This window comes from Sesamum indicum, linkage group LG13 (genome assembly GCF_026168435.1).
Source record: "Sesamum indicum cultivar Baizhima isolate 11 linkage group LG13, ASM2616843v1, whole genome shotgun sequence".
NCBI classification, from domain to species: Eukaryota; Viridiplantae; Streptophyta; class Magnoliopsida; order Lamiales; family Pedaliaceae; genus Sesamum; species Sesamum indicum.
The window spans coordinates 6,298,560-6,304,001 of NC_142669.1; positions in this window are offsets into that span (position 1 = coordinate 6,298,560).

The following is a 5,442-nucleotide window of genomic DNA, read 5'->3' on the forward strand; positions in this document are numbered from 1 at the left end:
TAACAACGTCATGCATATTCAGTCTTGTTTGCTTCCTCATTGGAAATGGTTTGTTGACTATGCAACTGTGGGTAACCGTATTTGGGTAGCGTGGGATGATAATGTTGTGGACGTCCATATTCTTGACTTGGGGAACCAATTTATGCACTGTCGTGTCACTCATAGGGCAGATAGTGAATCCCTCATAATCACTATTTTTTATGGTGCCTCTGAGATGATTGATCGCAGAAATTTATGGAATACCTTGGAAATATTAGCTCGAGAGCACTCGGATGAGCCCTGGCTGGTGGGGGGGGACTTCAACGCGGTCCGAGAAATGAATGAGGTGTGTGGAACTTCTGGGGATATAAGGATGGCCATGGAAGAATTCAATGTTGGTATTCAGGAGGCCGGGTTAATACCCTTGCCTATGCAGGGGGAATGGTTTACTTGGCACAACTGCAGCACGAACTCGCGGAGTCTATGGAAGAGATTAGATCGAATCCTTATCAATGATAGATGGCTTGCGAGGTTCCCTTCCTCATGTTATCATTGCCTTTTACCGAGGACTTCTGACCACTCGTCGATTCTACTGCATGGGGACAGGCAAACTCAAACAGGAGGTATGTTTCGATTTGACAACTACCTAACACACTCACCTGAATTCATCCCCAGTGTGCAGAATATCTGGCAGAATACAATCGTTGGGGTGCCTATGTTTGCGGTAACACGTAAACTTAAAGCATTGAAGCCGGTATTCAGAGAGCAAAGGAGGAAGAAGGGGGATTTAACTCTAAACGTTCAATTAGCTAAAGGCTTTCTTGATGAGGCACAACAGCTGGTGAGCTCAGATAGACAGAATGAGGCCTTTCTACTATTAGAACACTGTTGCCGCATGGTTTATGCAAAAGCGGCAAAACTGGAACAAATCATGTTGCAACAGCGAGCCAAGATGTAGTGGCTAAAGGGGGGTGACCAATGCTCCCGAATTTTCTTTCGTAAAATTGCCAAGAGAAGGGTGGCAAGGAGGATACTACAGATTAATGATGACAACGGGACCATCCACACTGAACCAGAAGAGATTATCAATGAATTTGTCTTTTACTATCAAAATCTTTTGGGCGGTAACAGACGTCAGATAACGCTAGATATTGGCTTTCTCAGACCGTGGGCAAGACATATTCTTTCGAATGAAGAGGCTGGTCATCTTATATTGGCGTTTACTCCGGATGATGTGAAGCAAGCAGTATTTGACATTGCAGATGACAAGGCCCCGGGACCTGATGGATACTCATCAGGATTCTTTAAAGCAGCCTGGCCAGTGGTGGGACAGGAAGTTACAAAGGCGGTACTGGATTTCTTTAGTACCGGTAAACTACTCAAACAAGTCAACTCCACACTTCTGGCACTAATCCCAAAGGTACACACTCCTATGACTGTTGGTGATTTTAGGCCAATTTCATGCTGTAATGTGTTATATAAAATTATTGCGAAATTACTTGTCCAGCGGTTGAGGGTGGTCCTGGACAAGATTATTAGTCCCTGCCAGGGAGCGTTTATTCCAGGGCGCAGCATTGGGGACAATATTTTGTTGGCACAGGAGCTACTCACGGGATACAACCAGGTGAGGCTTCCACCTCGTTGTACCCTAAAAGTCGATATCAGGAAGGCATATGATACTGTAGAGTGGGACTTCCTACTTGCGGTCTTGCAACTATTTAGATTCCCCCAAACGTTCACCAGGTGGATTGAGGAGTGTGTAACGACGGCGGCTTTTTCGATTGGTCTTAATGGAAACCCTCACGGTTTCTTTGCAGGAGCACGTGGATTAAGACAGGGAGACCCTCTATCGCCCTATCTCTTTGTTCTCGTTATGGAAGTCTTGCATTTGGGATTATTGCAACTTATTGAGCAGGATTTGCAATTCTCTTATCACTGGAAATGTGAGCCGGCCAAAGTCTTGCAGTTGGGATTCGCAGACGATCTCCTGCTTTTCTGTAGAGCCGACTTGAATTCACTCAGGACCCTCAAGAGGGGGTTGGACCGATTTGCAGAATGGTCGGGACTGCGGCTGAATGTACAAAAAAGTCATGTCATTATCTCTCGATCAGCACAAGGTTGGAAGGATCAGATTTTAACAATAATGGGCTTCCAAGAGGGCCAACTACCAATGAGGTACTTGGGTCTCCCCCTACTATCTTCTAGATTGTCTATATCCGATTGTCAATCACTTCTCTTGAAAATTGATGCTCGCATTAATGGCTGGGAAGGAATTTCATTATCATATGCTGGACGTATACAAATCATTAAATCTGTACTTTCAGCAATGAGCATTTATTGGGCGTCTGCATTCATCTTACCGAAGGCTATTATTAAACAAATTGAGAAACGGCTCAGAACTTTTCTTTGGAAAGGCACTTCTACGTCGGGATACGCCAAGGTAGCGTGGAAGGATGTGTGTAAACCAATCAAAGAAGGTGGCCAAGGAATTAAGGATATCGGTATCCTTAACCGCTCATTAATAGCAAAAAAGTTATGTGATGTTATTTGATGTGACCGAACATCTATATGGGTTGAATGGTTGAAGCAGACACGATTGCACAACACTTCTATTTGGACAATTAATGAGAAGGGAGGATCATGGGGATGGCGAAAACTGCTCCGACTTCGCAGCTCTATACTACCTATGACAGAGTTTCTTATTGGAAAGGGGAGGTCATTCTACTTGTGGAAGGACCCGTGGCACCACTTGGGCCCACTTATTGCTAGATTCCCAAGGGGACCGAGCCTCTTAGGAATTGATGAATCTGCCAAACTACAAGTAGTCATTAATGAGGGGCAATGGCAGTGGCCCTTCATTACCGATTTGGAATGTATGGAGATTATCTACATGTTACCCCAGATTCATGGAGGGGATGACAGGATCAACTGGCGGTTTTCAGAGGGACGACCCACTACACAATCCCTATATAGACTTTTCTGCCCACCGGGACCAAAAGTAGGATGGTCTTCACTACTTTCGGGTTCTTTAAAGATTCCCCGTCATAACTTCATTCTTTGGTTAGCAATTCAGGAGAAGCTACCGACAACTGATAAACCATGGATGACGCATCTAGGGGGATGTATTCTCTGTGGCGAGGGTGCAGCGCAGACTCACACTCACATGTTCTTCCGATGTCGATATAGCAGAGTATGCCTTGCAGCTATACGACATCATATCCGATTTGCTTGGCCCAATCGTCAGTGGACAAAAGACGTGGAATGGGCATCGAGGAAGTGGAGGGGGAAGCATATTGTTAATATTGCTTATCGAGCATTACTTGGTGCATGCATATACCATATTTGGCGAGAGAGGAATTTGAGACGATTTGAGCACACCCATCGGCCGGAAGCTGTATTAGCTACTTGCATCATTGAAGACGTTAGACAGAGGATTATTAGTATTAATCTTTCCAGTTCTATTAGTACATGTGCACTCTATAGAATTTGGCGTATCCCTTGGTCTGTTGGGGGTACCACCATTTGATTGTTGTACGTTGTACTTTGTACTCTTTACCTATTTTTTAATGAAACTTACATTTACCCAAAAAAACAATGTGTTTACCCCTCCATCTCAGGGAAGCCCACTCAACATCCGTTTGCCAGTCTCTATTGGGCCAATAAAATCGTACCATTCTGCGGATTGCTACAAGACATTGACGACTAAATCTGCACTGAAAGAATAGGTGTCCATGTGTCTCTATCGCTCCCTCGTTGCACAGAATACAAGGGCCAAGGTGTGTTAGCCATGGTTTGTCCATCGTGGCTAGCTTGCCAAGAATAGCAAGCCAAAAGATGAATAAATGGCGTGGAATTTTCAGAGATCCCGAAAGTAGTGAAGACCATCCTACTTTTGGTCCTGGGGGATCAAATAATTTGTACAGAGCTTGAGTTGTGGGATGTCCTTGCTCAAATCTCCAAATAATACGGTCCTCCCCTCCATGGATCGTAGGTAATGCATGTGTTATCTCCAAACACTCAAAATCTCTGATAAGAGGCCACTGCCACTCTCCTCCACTAATCACAGTATTGAGTTTAGCTGATTCCTCCATTCCGAGTAGTCTCGGTCCCCGTGGAAATGTGTTACTTAGAGAGGGCCAAGATAATGCCACGGGTCTTGCCAAAGATATTACAATCTTTCTAGTTTGCTTGAGGTATTGGTTCACAGATCAAAGTGAAAGTAAAGGAGTCTCGAACCCTAGTACTTTCTATGCAACTCCTTCGGTACTTCCTACGCTTTTCCCATATAAAGAAGAAGTTGCTCGCCTCTGCTTCTTACTATAATATAAGAGTAGGAAAGCTAGCCTTTCAGTAAAAACCCTAAAGAACCTGCTTCCTTGTAGTATGCCAGCCAGTTCCCGGTCACCAAGCCAACAATTTCAATATATACGACTAGGGCATGATCCGAGCCCTCATACCTCAGAGCAGTAAACGACCTAGGGATTGATATTCCTAAGCAAGCCAAGCAGTTTCAGACTTTGGTGGGAACAGCCTATATCTATATGAGGAAAGCAAAGAGTAAGCAATCAAGCCAAGGAGCAAACCTTTCAAGAGAGCAAAGCAATCCGGCCAAGCAAGCCAGGCCTGAAAGAAAGAAGGAAAGCAGGGACAACGGTCTTTCTCTTCTATAAAGCAAAGCAAAGCGCATGGCGCTGAAGTGAAGAAAGCTTAATAAACACACGAACACAATGCAGGGCATAGCATAAATGAGACTGTGGATCATTTCATATATATCATATACTCTAGTATGATGGGCCTTTCTCGATGCTTTTGGGTGAAAAAACCAACCGACCCAGCAGTGATCGATGACAGAATGGTACGAACAAATCCAAGTCATTGGATTTGATAGTTCTCCATTGACTTCTCTCTTTACCCCTTTGCATATGTTCCTAAATGGGTGTGCACCTCCAGAGGGGCAGGGGCCAGATTAAGAGAGGGGGGCTAAGGACAGGGAGAAGGAAGGTGTTTTAAGTGTATGGAAACGGGACATCGTTCTTTCGAGTGTCCTCGCCGGAGAAGTTGGCTCGAGCGGTCGAAGACGCTGATGCTTGACAGCGCCCCACAACCTCGGTAATCATACGCCCGGTAGGGGAAATACCCTTTCCTTTGGTAAGAACATCACCAACATGTGGCGTTTCCAACGCTTACTTTTAGGGGCGCATGGAGCACCACAAACTCTATAACTTGATCCTCTTATCTTAGACGATAGGTGAGACTAAATTGAATATTCATAAACTCACTTACCCGTTTAAGCACAGGATATGAAATATAGAATTAACCAATGCAGCTATTATACGCATTCAGACGGGACTCAAGCTTTAAGTGATAGGGGTGCCATTACGGCGTTTAGCAAATAAAAAACAACCTGTTTTAGATATCAAGGACTTCTTTTAAGATATAAGAACATCTAAGTTAGCCATGAGC